This window comes from Pagrus major, chromosome 6 (genome assembly GCF_040436345.1).
Source record: "Pagrus major chromosome 6, Pma_NU_1.0".
Lineage (NCBI taxonomy): Eukaryota > Metazoa > Chordata > Actinopteri > Spariformes > Sparidae > Pagrus > Pagrus major.
The window spans coordinates 28,887,313-28,902,359 of record NC_133220.1 but is presented as its reverse complement, the minus strand read 5'-3'; the positions used below and the strand labels follow the sequence as shown (position 1 = coordinate 28,902,359).

Genomic DNA, 15,047 nt, shown 5'->3' with positions numbered 1-15,047 from the left:
TTGGTGTCGACAGCTCTGCTTAATACAAGGTGCTGCAGAAAATGCAGAGCTGGACTTGTTGCTGTTTAGCTGGCTTGCTAAGTTTTATGTCTTGTGTTGTTGTACTTGCTTGATGTTTGGCTTTTAGCGAATCAACTACCTAGCTTTTGATAATAAGCGGAGTCAACCCATTTTGACAGAGCTTTAGTCGTGTGTTACTGTCTTTGCTTCAGGTTACGCTAGCTTGGCATGCTGTTACTCTTTGAGGTGTGTGCACACTTTAAATGCCTTTGTCTTCTGCATGGCAAAAATGCCTGGGCATGCATGTTTAATTCAAGACATGAGTTTTCAAGGCATGACATTGCTATGACAAAGCATTAAGATATTGAGAGTTGAATATGAAAACGGAGAAAAAAGCATTTTCTGCCATTTTTGTATGAAAAATTATTTATATGCTTCATTGAATAATCAAATGGTTAAACAAATATTTTTTCTCTCTCAATGCACTAATCGATTAGTCAACTAATCATTGCAGCTCCAGTCCTCCTCGTGTGTGGCACAAATGTTAATTAAATTTCGACACTCTCGCAGCATATGGACCACTCTCTGCCAAAAGTAACACTAGCCAGCTACAGCAGAATGACACCTGTACAGCAGACTGTCACAACACAGCAGAAAGCATCGTCTCACCATTGTGTCCTACAAAATGTGAGACAGACCTCCTCTCCTTATCTCAGCCCTCTGGCTATCTCTCAATGGCTGCCCTGAAACAGCCCTGTAAGCAGACTAAAAGACAAGTGGGAGGATGAAATAGCATCTCCCTCTCTTCCCTGTGAGGAGCAAAATGATGAATTGTGTAAAATCTTATTTGGCACCTCATATTTTCAACAAAAAAAGAGTCACAGATTAAGCCTGCGACGTGAAAGGCAGAAAAGAGCTGATGCGGGCAGAGCAGAGGAGGGCCCATTATAGAAATGCTCCTGTCTGTCTTTCTGTCCGGCTGTGTGACACCTCGCTCCTTAATGAGCTGTCTGAAGTCAAACAGGAGAAATACCAACACAATAAATTATGAGGCTCATCGCTTCCTGTTTGCCTCCACTCAGATACGGCTGAGTAATCTTTCTATCTGGCCTCGCACCATCCAGAATGAGATTCTGTCAAATCACATTCTACAATCCTCGGGTCCATTTGCATAACTACGTTCGATGTTTCCAGCCAAACCGGTGACATGTTTTTCTGCAGTTAATTAGATTTTGGAATTAGTTTTCCAAAAAGAAAGAAAAAAACAAGATGATTTCTCCTCTGCCTGGTCTCCTATTCCCATTTGGAAGTGACAAGATAAAACTGTGTATAAGGGTAATTGCGTGGAAGTGTTGAAATTAGGGCTGCAGAGAGAAGGTATTTTTGCAGCTACGGAGCTAATACTCTGTTCCAATTTCAGTCTGTTTAGCATGCAGGCTCTGAACTGTTCCCTCTGACATGGCAAACCTCATTAAGATAGAGCAAACTAATTCACTTGAGGACGAAAGCTAATTCTTCATATCTTTTTTTTTCTTTCTTAGAGATGTAGAGACAAACCGAAAATTGGGTCTTCAGGGTATACACACTTGAAGGTAGAGCTCTTTCCCAGCTCTTATCAAAACACATTTACTGTAGATTAAAGAGGAGAAGAGAGAGTACGTAACCTCAAGACACCTTTGAACTGGAGCTGTCAGAAATAGAGTGGAGGCTGTGGACAAAACTGTCAAGAGTGTGGACATCTGAGCTGTGTGCGATCATTCCACTCAAGTCCTGCTGATAAGGCACAGCTAACCTTTTATCAAGAACAGGGAGCAGAGGGAAGGAAGGAGAGAAGAGGAGAGACAGGAGAAAAGAAGGATAGAGGGGAGGGCAAGAAAGGAAGGGCCGATGCTGGGCCTGCAATGGGCAGACATCCATTAACCAACCAGTCAGCATGGGATATGGCATTTACCGAGAACAGCCAAATGCCATGGCAATTAATCAGTCCTTGAATGCCAGCTTTATCAATACCCCTTGTACACGGTCAGCGGCGAACTTGTGCGCACACACACACACACACTCTCATACACACCTCAAAATAGACCTATACGTTTCTGTTTTCAAGGGAATACTATAGTGAATAGAGTACTTTGGCTTGTATCTAACCTTAATATCACTTCTATGTCTCGAACTAGGACACACACAGTGAAATGGAATGAATACATCACTTACACAATCACAGACTAAGGCCTGGGAGATGGCACACATTTTACTCTGCAGGGAGTTGCAAATTGCTTTTGAATAACCAAGGTCTAATTGACAGGAAAAGAATGCTCTGTCACTTCGCTAGTGCGAGTGTCATTAACACATTTTTCATTTTGTACATGCTTCAAGGCATTATTGTATCGTTGGCCCCAATCCCTCCCCGGTGCTGTGAATATGTTTTAAAATGGTTGAGAGCAGAATGTTGTTAGCTACACAACACTCCCCGAGGGGAACAAAACACAAGAACAATTGGCTCATTAGAAGCAGAAACACTTCAAACCGCAATATGGCTGGAACACACTCAGAGGAGAGACAAAGTCAGCAAGTGAAGAGCACAGATGGATGGATAGGAGGGACTTTGCAAAGGCATGCAAACAGAGGAGAAGCAACCTTGTGTTCAACACACGGCGCACAAGAGAAATTTACTGTAGAGATGATGTGAATTTATAATACTCATGGAGAGGCTGTGTTATACATAATTAGATTATGGTAATCTGATTATAATGTGTACCTGCAAAAACATACTGCATGCTTATAACAAGTTTACTGCAAAGGAATAATCACATTTACTATTTTATGCATTTTGGAATTCACTCAAAAAGGAAAAGAGCATTCAGACTGTGAATTTGTACATATCATAAAAACAGGATGTGTAGATGGTGACAACATATTTTAAAAGGTGTAATTTGCAAGAAATGGCTACAATTCAAAAGAAACTCCAAAAGAAAGACAGTGTGTGTTATATGATGAATAAATGAGGCAATTAAGCCTCAAACAGTGGTATTTTTCTTTTTAGTGGAGAAACTAGGAATGAAAATATCTCCATGTTGTGAGTTTATTTCGTTTACTTGCCTTTGCATCTCCCTGCTGAAACTACGAGGGCTATCGGACAATCGCCTCTTGCTGTACAAAGTGGTGTTAGGAGGCAGGACGGGGCTGGCTGGTTAGCATGCTAACTTCAGAAGACATCTCTGCAACACAATACATAGACGTCACTGACATCACGTCAACACTGTTGTTTCTTCACACTCTGTAGATAATGTGAGTTCATTTTTAAAAGTTAATTCTGGTCATATCTTGCAAATTGCCCCTTTAAGCTTACACTATCTATAACAAGTGATAACAGGCCTTTTTCACAGTAACATTGACTCCTCATGAAGATAAGATAAGATGTTCCTTTATTGATCCCCCTTGGGAGAAATTTGCAGGTAACACAGCAGTACAGAGGGAAATAAGTAGCAGCACAAGAGTAAGTCTAAAAAAAATAGAGACAATAATAAAGAGATATTGGAAGAATAAAATAACAATTTGAATAAAAAATATAATAAAAACTATTAGAATAAAGATAAACATAATATATACAGTAACTGTCCTTTTATGTACATGATGTGTGCAATATATAATAAATGTGCCTGTGCAAAATGTGCAATGTGCAGGGTTCCTGAGATAATAAATAACAATGAAAGGAAAAGCACAAGTGCTACTGCAGTCCAAATTCCAAAAAAAAATGGAACAGAATGTGAGTCAGATCAGAAAATACTTTTACAACCCTGATTCCAAAAAAAGTTGGGACGCATAGGCAACATAAATCCAGCAGAATGTAATACTCTGCTCATCCTTTTTGACATAAACTCAATTGAAAACAGTTTTACCTTATCAACTTCATTGAGATTTCTAAACATGCTTATTCTGAATTTAATGCCAGTGACATATTTCACACAAGTTGGGACAGGAGCAACCAAAGACTAGGAAGGTTGTGGAATGCTTATAAAACACCTGTTTCGAACATTCCACAGGTAAACAGGTTGACTGGTAACAGGTGATAGTATCACTATTGGGTATGAAAAGGACATCCTTGACAGGCTGAGTCATACACAAGCAAGGATGGAGTGAGGTTCACCACTCTGTGAAACACATGATCGTATAAAGGATATTACTACATGGGCTTGGAGACACTTTGTAAAATCGTTCTCGATAAACACAGGTCGTTTGCAAGCGACTGCATTCAGTTTTTATTTACGTTTAACACAAACTCCAAACTTTTTTCAAACCGGGGTTGTAATAACATTTACAATGGCTCTTTTCTATTCAACAGTCCCAGTAAGTCATGCAGTGTGAAAGTGAGACAGTGTAAACAACATCAGGATCCTGAAACTGAAGCAGTAAGGAATACAGTCATCATTCATTTTATAGTTTACACCTGTGCTCATCCTACAGTGACATGTCAAATTAGTAACTTACTTACTAATCTTGACACCAAGTCCATATTACAATATAATTCTAAGCAGGTTTTTCAGTGTGTAGGACTGTATTGAAACAATTTTTAAGGGTGCTGTGGATGAATGATTTCCTCTCACAATGCAATGCACCAAAAAATGGAAGCGTTGCTCGGAGCTGGGGAAAAAATTAAAATTAACTTTGGTGAGACAGCTCCTGAAAGACCTTGGAGAACAAAAGGATAAGATTTGAATAAAAAACAAAACATGCTTGTCTTTGTGAAGTTTAATTGGCAGTGGGATTCTAAATTTGAAGTTATGTCAAATTTATCGTATAATTTCCTTTTAGTACAAAATGAAAAAGTATTTTCATTTTTTGTATTGCAACTACAAAAACATTATACAACGTGAATGTAAAGTGTGTGTTCTTTTACAAGAAGCTTCGAAATGAAATGGGTTACATAGTAGTCACTTCAGTACTGTATTTAAGTACACTTTTGAGGTACTGGTACGTTAAATTAGTGTTTTAAGTTTGCACAGCTTTGTACTTCTACCCCGTTACTTTTTTAACTAATTTATCTGACTGATAGTTTGCAGATAAAGACATTTCATATACAACGAATGAAAAAACGAAAACATGTAATGCAATGCCTCAGGTTAAACCGTAAATAAAGCAACCCTGGATCAGCTATAACATTAAACTGCTGCAAGGAAGTATTTCACATCGTATTGTTGCCATGGTTATTTAAGTAAAGGATCTGCATGCCTACTCCAGCGGCTGTAATCAATATTCAGTCCTTTCCTATCTCACACCCGGATGACCTCTGCAGCACAGCTTCATCTGCACACTGGTTGAGGCTCAGATCTGCATCAGATGGAGCTGCTTCACTTCAGCGTTTGTCACAGGACATCTATAAAAAGAATAACAGTATGATTCAGTGAGTGAGTGACCTTACCGTGGCAGCCACACTGAGACACAGATGTCCCAAATACACCAACAACTGGCCATACCATGGACCTGAGTGTGTGCATGCGTCTGTGTGAGACAGACAGACAGACAGACAGAGAAAGGATCAGAGAAACAGTGCAGTGTTTCCTGACAGACACCAGTCTGTCTCTCTCTCCTTGGCTGGGTGTCTTAGGGCAGAGTGAAAGGAGCTCAGGCTGAAGCAGCTCTTGAGGTCTGTGATGTTTTTGTTCAGAGATTAGAGTTATATTTTCCAGGACATATCATCTATAATTCATTCAGTATATTGAATCGCCAAACATCACTCACTGTCTGTTAATATCAAATTCATAGACTTACTGTCTGGTGAAAGTGTTTTCTTGCATGCATCAAACAACAGCAAACACAAACTCCTGCCTTCATTGTTTGTTAGTATAACAACCCACCTGGGCAAGGTTAAGACTAATCTTACACTATATTTAGCTCATTGTGTGTCTCACTTCTTATTTGACTGTCTCTTTCAACATTTCATTAATCTTTAATAGGAGGAAGGAGGAAATGTTGCCTTTGTTGACAGGAGCTGTAGGTTAGTTAGCCGATGTGACTTGTGATGTGTGTCACCTGCTAGCTGCATAGACGTTAAGCCATAGCCTACATTTGTTTTGTAGATCTTTTTAATCATTTTTACAAAAACTTTGAGACACCTGGTTCTCGGAAGGTAATTAATAAAGACAAATTCACACACCTGACCTTTCTGTGCCACAGCCCACCTGCTGTGTGCTCTCTCCTGTCTGCCCGGCCTAGCATTGATTAGCAGCGACCTCTGCCGACTGTTGACCATATCTACTCGTATATGCTCATGAAACGCTCATAAAGGGAGATTTTTTTAAAAATGATTTAAAGTTTGGTTCGTTTTGTTTATAACAATAATAAAAATAATTACGTTATCTCATTTCAAGCGCGACGTCGTCGAGTGAACAGCAGGCTAGCGGTTACTTCCGCGCATTGATATCTTGATTGTTCTGCGGTCGCAGCAGGTGTAGTTTGATTAGTGGTATTACAGCGCAGTCGGACAGTAAAGGGTTTCTACATTAGACATTTTGAGTCGCCGTAGCAGAGGTGATGTATTTAAATCAGCCCAAAACGCCAAGAAGAACAAGAAGAAGGAGGAGAAGAGACACAGGTAAGAAAATTAACGTCACATTTAGAAGTTTCAGTGTACCAGCAGAGTCAACATGCACAATATCAGGCAGCCATTAACTTTGTCATTAACACCTGTCCTGCTACGACTCTCTCAAAACGTGTGCCTTCAAGAAGGTCATTTAAAAATGTGTGTTTTAAGTGAAAAGTATATTCAAGTAGAGTTTGTGTTGATTTGTTGTAAGATGTCTGATTTTTTAAAATTATTATTATTAAACACCCTGATGTTGCTTCTATTCGGCCTATTTTACTTGCAAATGTTGCACACAAGAGGGCGCCACCAGCTTTCTAGTATTCTCACAAGTGGTGCAACTCCTGTAGGCCTCCATGTGCAAGCCTGTTTTCTGGTTATTAGTTTCAGGGGGCAGAACAGGAAAATGGGTCACGTTATCTGCTGTGAGAAAAAAAAGTATTTCTAAATAATATGAAAGCTTGTTTTGAGCTTAGTTGACTGAGTGGATGAATTTATAGATTTAAGGGTATGTCGGCTAATCTATCGCAATAACTTCCCATCAATTGAGAACCTCTTCTTCCTCTTTAAAACTAGAAATACCCTCATTTCAAATGTCATATTTATATATAGAGTATCAGTATATATTTTTCTTCTCTTATTTAAACTTGAAATCATCTGTGAATTTAGTCACATTACGGGTCAAATATCCCCTAGAAAAATCCCTTAATCGTGCCTTTACCTGTCCACAAACTTGGTCTGCGCATCTTTTAAAAGCATCTCTGTTACATAATGTAGAATGAATTAAGATGCTAAACACTTAAATCAAAGAACAAACTAAAGATAAAGAAAACATTAGGGCTGGAATCTGAAGTCCAAGCTCTTTTATGTGTAATATTTAAGGAGTCTGGTCCATCCATAGGTGAACCATATGTTCACATGTAACAAGACTACAACATTTAGGAGGTTGATTTTCCTTCTCAGTTTTAGAGGTGTAAATGTAGAGGTTATAGGTTCAAATAACAAGCCTTTAAACACTGTTTATGATGGGTATGGATCAGATAAAACTGAATTGTCATCAACCTTGTGTGAGAAATCTCAGCTCACAAGATTAGTATCACCAACACCATCCATCTATCCATTACAGCTGCAAAGAAAGGTGTAAATGAGACATGACAGCAGCATCTGACATCTATTGCCCTGGAGGCCAGAGGGTGTGTGTGTGTGGAGGGGGTTGGAGTTGGGAGGGGGGGGCAATCTGCTTAGATTACACAAACTCATCCAAGAGCCATGGGAGAGCAGGAGGGAGAGGAGCGCAGTAATAACCTGTGGATCAATTCTCTCTGAGTCAACATCAAGGCTCTGTGTTTATTTTTCATTATTTCCCAAAAGCACTGAGCTCCTGCAAGAGAGGCCTCGCACACATGAACAGTGTCTCATCCAAACTACAAGCTCAACCGTAACGGTCCTATTTTTAGTTTCAAAATCTACTGTAACCTTGAAGACCAAACGATATCTCCTCTCTCTCTGTGTTTGCTTGTTTTTCTCAAGGTGCTGGTAGAGCAATCATTTGCAGATGAAACAACAGCCTACACCCAGGGAGAGGAGCCCATAATCTGTTTAAATATGTCTCTGAGAATTGTTGTTGTCATTACCAATAGAGCTGTTATTACAGGCATTACCGTGAGTTTGACAAGTATCTCTTGGCAGTGGTTTGCTTCACTGTGACAGGGAGGGTGAGATCACTGATGACAACAATGGCTGGATGATGGATGATAGATAGGGGCATCATTTCAGTCCAGAATTTAGCAAACTAAAAGTAAGAGCCATGAGTAAAAGAGAGAGGGATACAGTTGGAGAGAGTTGAGTGAAAGGCTAAGTGCCACCTGCAGACAGCGGACCATTCAGGACGTCATAACACAGCCGTAAAAACCCTCTAAAGGCAGCTTGTTACAAACCAGGTTAACACACTGGGGCAGTTTACAACTGGAGCTGATACACAGTTAAGGATTTTACACAGTCACTGTGACTGACTGGTTTGGCAGATACCACCACATGCTCTCACGCATGCACAGACACTTACAGAAACTTTGGAACAATGACCTTTTTTTTAATATGAATCACTTGAGTAAGTGCTATAATAACATGGCTTCTGTCACCTGTCATCGAGACTGGTCTGGTTCTACTTGACAGGGCATGACCGCTGACACCACCCTTTCATTTTCATCTAACTCCCACTTTCAGTCCTAAAGTAAACTTTGATAAATGTATTAAGTTACTGTTGCATAGTCCAAATTCACTTTGGATTTTGGATGTAAGACTGCAGTCAAACTGTAACTTGGATTGATTTTTTCAGTTTTCAGTCAGTAAAGTATGATACAGCTTCAGTGTTCACCAAATATTATATGATTTAACATCAAAGTTACCCTGCTAAATAAAAAGTGCAAAAGGCCTCTAGAGCTAGTGTTTGGTTTGTCCATCCTAGGCTACTGTAGAAACATGGCAGTGCAATATAGCAGACTCAGTGGAAGAGGACCTGCTCCCTCTGTAAATAAAAATGACTCATTCTAAGGTAACTCTCAAATCTCAGGTGATTTATACAGTAATAAAAAAGAATCACAATTATTATATTCAATTTCTGACAATATATCATCCCAAACATTAATCTTACTCACTGCACCTTTTAAAAGAGCTGTAGTCAATTTGAACCAGTGGCCACTGGCAGTACTGTGACCCAACACATTTTCCCTGTCTCACAATACAATTTGACCTGGAAATTACTATTTTGTATTAGTAAATTCGAACCTATGAAAGTTTAACATTTGTAAAACTTGTAAAACTGATCTGATTCCATCTTTGAGTCTGGTATCCAGTTCCCTTAGTACATCCATTTGAAACAACAAACATGTCTCCTGTGAGGTATGGAGTGTTTACATTCTGTGTAGAACAATTTAAATGTTCGTCAGTGATATAACATTTAGTTACATAGTCTCACTTTAAGGGGAATGGTGGAAACATCACGATGGACCTGTATTTGTTGACTTTATCAAACCAAGCAGATGATACACAAAGCAATTCGCACCCGCTGTGGCTGTGGAATTGCTTGACCTCACACTTCACTGTATAACTTTATCACCACTTTATTTGTGGTCAAATCAGAGACACAGCAGTTCTCACCTACCGCTTCAGTCTGATTGCCTTTCTTCATACCTGACTTCATCACCAGACAGAATTTATGCTAAGTCTCTGGATAACACGTTAAGCCTGTGTTTGCCTTACTCTCTGAGCACAAACACAGCTAATACCAGTCCTGGTGCACCACCACTGCTGTTGAGCCTCTCCCAGTGGGGCGTTGGGCAGGCCTGTGTTGACAGTGGTGTTGCCCCAGTAAGCCCGATGATTCACACACAATGTTGTGCCAATCTGCGGGTCTCAACACACACCAACGGTGCACACGCCTAGCCAGCCGGTGGCTTATTGTGCAACAACAGGACACTTTCTTAAGCTCTGCACACTCACGAGTAGAAAACGCTCTTTCTCTTGGACCTGAACACATGTATTGTGCAATATATGGGTCTCACTAGGACAATATGATTCAGCACTTAGTCCGGAAATAACAAAAGCTATTCAGCTACCTCTAAGTCTGGTTTACAGTAAACCATTTCGCATTGACGTCCATTTTGTCACTGGGGAAAAACTGTTACGTCAGCAGCGTTTTGACTATTTCTGTATGCTTTGGAAAGGTCAAAAAGCATCTTGATGATTCACTGAAGGTGTTTAAGCTTTTGTCAGTGACCAATAGGAGGTATTTTAGGACATCAGTGGAGAGTGTCCTTTGTTCTTACGTCAGCCAAGATCAGCATGGCTCTTCAGCAGGCGCTTGAGGATAACTTTTTAAGCTGCATGGCTCGCGTAGCAGGACAGCAGGGAAGACCTGTCACCTAGACCTTTGTCATGTGTGATACTCAAGCCCCAGCACGGGTGAGAGCCGTGCCGACGGTTTGCACCTGTAATCTGAAGAGCTGAGGTCACCTCGATCACTTGGGACTACTTGTTCTCTTTGACTTACACAAAAACTCCCTCCTTCTGTTGTATCTGGTGTCTTTCTCCCTTCTCTCACCCTCAATATCTGTTGGTGACAGAAGACGAGGGTGGGAACCAGAGCTGATACAGGTGGTGAGAGGATGTGCGAGGTTTAACCAGAGTGAAACGTGAGAGAAGACCATTCAGATAGAGCAGGAACACTGTTTGTTCTAATTGCTTCCAGAGAAGGCAAACAGCAACCAGTACTGCCCAGATGTTTTCTTTCTGTCTTTTACGTCTTTCTTTCTTGACTCCTTTCTAGAATGAATATTACCTTGTTTTACCCAAGTAGCTGGATAATTTGTTCCATTTGAGGGAAGGGGAGGGGGAGGCAGGCAGGCAGGCGACAGTCAGGCGAGCACAGGTTCAGGCCTTGTTGGAAGAGTATCATGTGGCTGCCTTTTACGACCTGTTTAACACCACAGAGTTGAACACAGCCATTTATCCCGCAGCGTATGACACAGTGTGAATGCGATAGGGTGAACACGGCAGTTAAAAAAAAAAAGAAAAAAAGAAAAGCTCATGTTCAAGAGAGGAGAGGAAATCAGGCTACATGGAAAGAAAGAGAGGTCCCTGTTTGTCTGCAGTAAATTACACTGACGCCTGCCTCTCTGGATCCACAGACAGAAGTTGTTTCTGCAACAACTTTCCACTGTTTAAAGGGGATACACTATTGTGATTGTGCTCTTGTGCCAAGGGGAAACCCTGATACATGCTGTTTACAGGGGGAACAGTTATAAAACAGCTTCTGTCGGGCACAATGGATAATTTGCATAACAATTCATATCTCAGCTGGAAAGTAGAGGTTCCTAACCGGCTCCCAAGACCACCCGACCTACCATAACATATTTATCTTATGAAGCGGAGAGCTTCATCCATCATGTGGGTGTAATGAGAGATAGCACATATGTCTTTGTTTACACATTATGGACTCCCTTACAAAGCTAATGAGTGCTCCCCTGTGTGAAGTATATGTGAGAAAAAACATCAGCATTACAGGCTTTACCTCCTTGTGTGTGTGATTTAGAGAGAGGGAAGATAAATGGTCAGAATGGATGGTAACGGGGTTCATCCGGAGTCTGGAAAGTTTGGAAAATGCCTATGTTTTCAAGGTTATGCTTGAGTTAAAAAAATATCCTCAGAAGATGCTTAATTTTTCAACATAATCTGGTGCTTCACTCATATGAACAAGAAATCTGTTAATATTTGAAATGATCTCATCTTTTGTCGTCTCCTCACATCAACATTAGCGAGCTTCGGCTACATCATACAAAACATACAGTCAAAGTTAATATGAACAGCCGGTAACAAAGCTTTAAATGTCCTTGAAATTTACTGTTTAAAAGCTGTACGAACGCCGTAAGAGAAGATGTGTGTTTGGAGGTAACGGAAGGGAGGATAGTTTGTTCGGACAGAAGTCTTCATCTTTACATGGTCTTCAGCTGAACAAGGAACATTTGTCCTGGCAGCAGCTAACACGAGCCTCCATTAAAACAAGGCTGTGTGTGACAAAAGCAAGTATGTGAGGTATCATGTTTATTGCACTGCTGTTTATTATGTATGTCAGAGTCAATGTGTTTATATGACCGCTCCTTGGCTCAGGAGCCTGATCCTCAATTCCTTGAAAGATCACTGGAGGGTCCCCCTGTGAACACTTAGGCTCCGGCTTTCAGAGGGAGAGGAATAACAATCCCCTCTATGATGTCTTCCACATGCGCTCCATGACGCTTACTCATTTTTTTTTCTGACTATTTTGTCCTTCATCAGATGTGTTGTAGGTTGGGCAAGAAGGGGAGAGAAGAGAAAGAAAGAGACAAGGGCGAAGGAAAGTGAGTGGGAGAGAGGAAAAAGTGAGAGCTGATCTTAAATTTCAATTGAGCCCGGGCAGCTACACAAACAGTGGATGGAGGTGGGAGGAGGGAGACTCAGCAGCTGAGGCAGAGGGATGGATGGATGGATGGATACGGAGAGAGGGAAGAAGGGAGGGAGTGAGGCGCTCGGCAGAGCCACTCAGTCTAGACTCCAGATGTGCAGGCAGCAGCAGTGTGGCTGTTTTGGCCCCCACCAGGCTGCTCTGGGAGTATCCCCGGCACATGTCCCCGCGCCGCCTGTAAATCAGCCCAGCCAGGCCTCAGGCAGCACCGCAGCCACAAAACCCCTCCGCCCGGACCCCCAAAACAGGCCGGCCAGCGACAGACGGACGCCGACAAGCCCGCTGTGCCGCGTTAAGCCTGTAATAGTCTCCCTCACTGCCCATATGACATAGAATGAGCTCCAAGTTTGAAAAGTTACCACCCTTTTCCACATACACCTTTAACTGTGTGTTTGCGTACACGTGTAGGTGTAAGTGCAGATGATGCCCATCAGGGTGCAGCTGCCTATAGATCACAGAGGAATGCAGCTTGGTGTCATAAACGCTGCCGTCTCTCCTCATTTAGCTCCACCACAGCTCGTCTGCGCTCTGCTCCCTAGTCTCACTGGCACCAGGGCATTCCTTCAATAGCACACTGCTTCCCATACTTGACATCCACTCCAACATCCACAGAGTACATTCACACAATTACAGATTCCTGCTGGATGCGAGTGTGTGTAATCCTTTCCCATCAGCGCTCAACACATAATTAGATGTTGGACTGGGAGGCCCGGCCCATATATAGTAAGCAATGCAGACCACAAACATGCAGTTAAAACCAGATTTCTTATTGTACTCCATCAGACCAGAGAGAGCTATTTTAGAGGGGGGGAGGGGGGGGGGGGGGGGGGGGGGGGAGTCTTTTCAGTGGGTCACCGGGCAGCGTTTAACACATCCAAGTCCACGCGAGCAGAAGGAGCACAGGAGGAGGAGACCTGTGTGTGCTTCCAAACCAATCCCGTGCTATTGTGCAAAGTGCTAAAGTCAACGCTTCACTCAGCTGTTCAAACAGGTAGCGTGGAAACATTGGAGCTGTGTTTAAGTTGATCAGGCTGCAGACATCCTCTGAACAAACAGGTGAGCTCAGGGGAAAAAATGTGGAGGCCAGTGTGTGTGTGTGTGTGTGTGCACTCAGCCGTGACTGTGGCCCTGTGAAAAGAGGCTGCTTCCCCTTCTGTCCACTTTGTGTGAACAGGTGAGCAAGCCACCATTTTTAGTCCGACCAGTAGACACAAACACAGTAACCGAAACACACAAATACACCTATTCACACTCACACACACAAACACAAATCCCAGCTGATCCTCCTAAGCATACCTACGCCGGTTCACGGTGAGATTCCAGTAGCAGCAGCACTCAAACAGCTTCCTCCTGCGTCCATATGTGAACGTGTGTGTGTGTGTGTGTGTGTGTGTGTGTACTTTGCGGTTGTTCAAATATCCCTGATTGTGTTGTTCCTTGTTGTAGGGATTCAGAGGGCAGCTTCCCAGCATCAAGGCCCCGACCCTGCATGGGACGCTGCAGGATAAACCAGCTGACAGCCTTTGGAATGCTTCTGGAGATACAAGGTTAACTGGGCTTTAACCTCTGCACCGTGGGAGGGGAGCGCTGCTAAAACACAGCACAGACCTCCGACTGGACTGTCATCAGAAGCTTACATTAGACAATGAAGTGTACAAGACTCAACAATATGAGTACTGTGAGATTTATTGTCAGTGTTGTTTAGTTAAAACCTACAGTAAGCCTTGACGTGGTTAGACAGAAGGGGAGGGTGTTAATGAGTTAGAAGGAGTGATTAGTTGATAAATTCACACGAACTTAATTTATCTTTTTAGAGTCATTTATCAAGAAAACATGTCAAACTTTCACTGATTATAACTCTAATATGAGAGTTCTGCTTTTCCCTTGTTTATGTAACTGAATATCTGTCGGTTTTGGGCTGTTAGTCAGATAAAATAAGCAATCTGAAAAGGTCATTTGAGGCTCTGGGAAATTATGATTGACTAAACCAGTGATTCCCAACTGTTTTTGTCTTATGTGCCCCCACAGCCCAGTTCGATGAACTGAATCACCCTTCATGATTTGAGGGTGGATGTTATTTAACACTACTGATTACATAAAAGCGGATATTCCAGCAATATTTTTCATACAATAGAACTCCTAATTGTTTGGTAGGTTTGTAGCCTACTTGTACTGGTGGCTGCTATGGCTAACCTTTTCTATCCATCAGCCTACTTTTAACTTTTCAAGTATTTATCCATGACTTTAAACTAACGATTTAACAGTTTGTCGAACACTTTGAGTTATCTGTTTAAAATGTTTAGGCTATCCATGACTTTAAGCTAACTATTCAACCATTTGTCTGACACCTTTAGCTATCAATTTCAGCTGTTTGTCCATGACTGTAAGCTAACGATTTAACAGTTTGTCTAACACGTTATCAGTTTCAAATGTTTACCATCTACTTTATGCTAACTATTCAACCATTTGTCTGAC

The 15,047-nt window shown here is 41.6% G+C and overlaps 1 long non-coding RNA gene across 1 annotated transcript; it reads left to right on the top strand.

Moving 5' to 3' along the window:
* Window positions 1-6,454: 6,454 nt before the first annotated feature.
* LOC140998416 (uncharacterized) lies at window positions 6,455-14,838 on the top strand. The gene is made up of 2 exons (XR_012179427.1): window positions 6,455-6,589; window positions 14,019-14,838. It is a non-coding gene; the product is annotated as an uncharacterized lncRNA (long non-coding RNA).
* The last annotated feature ends 209 nt before the right edge of the window (window positions 14,839-15,047 follow it).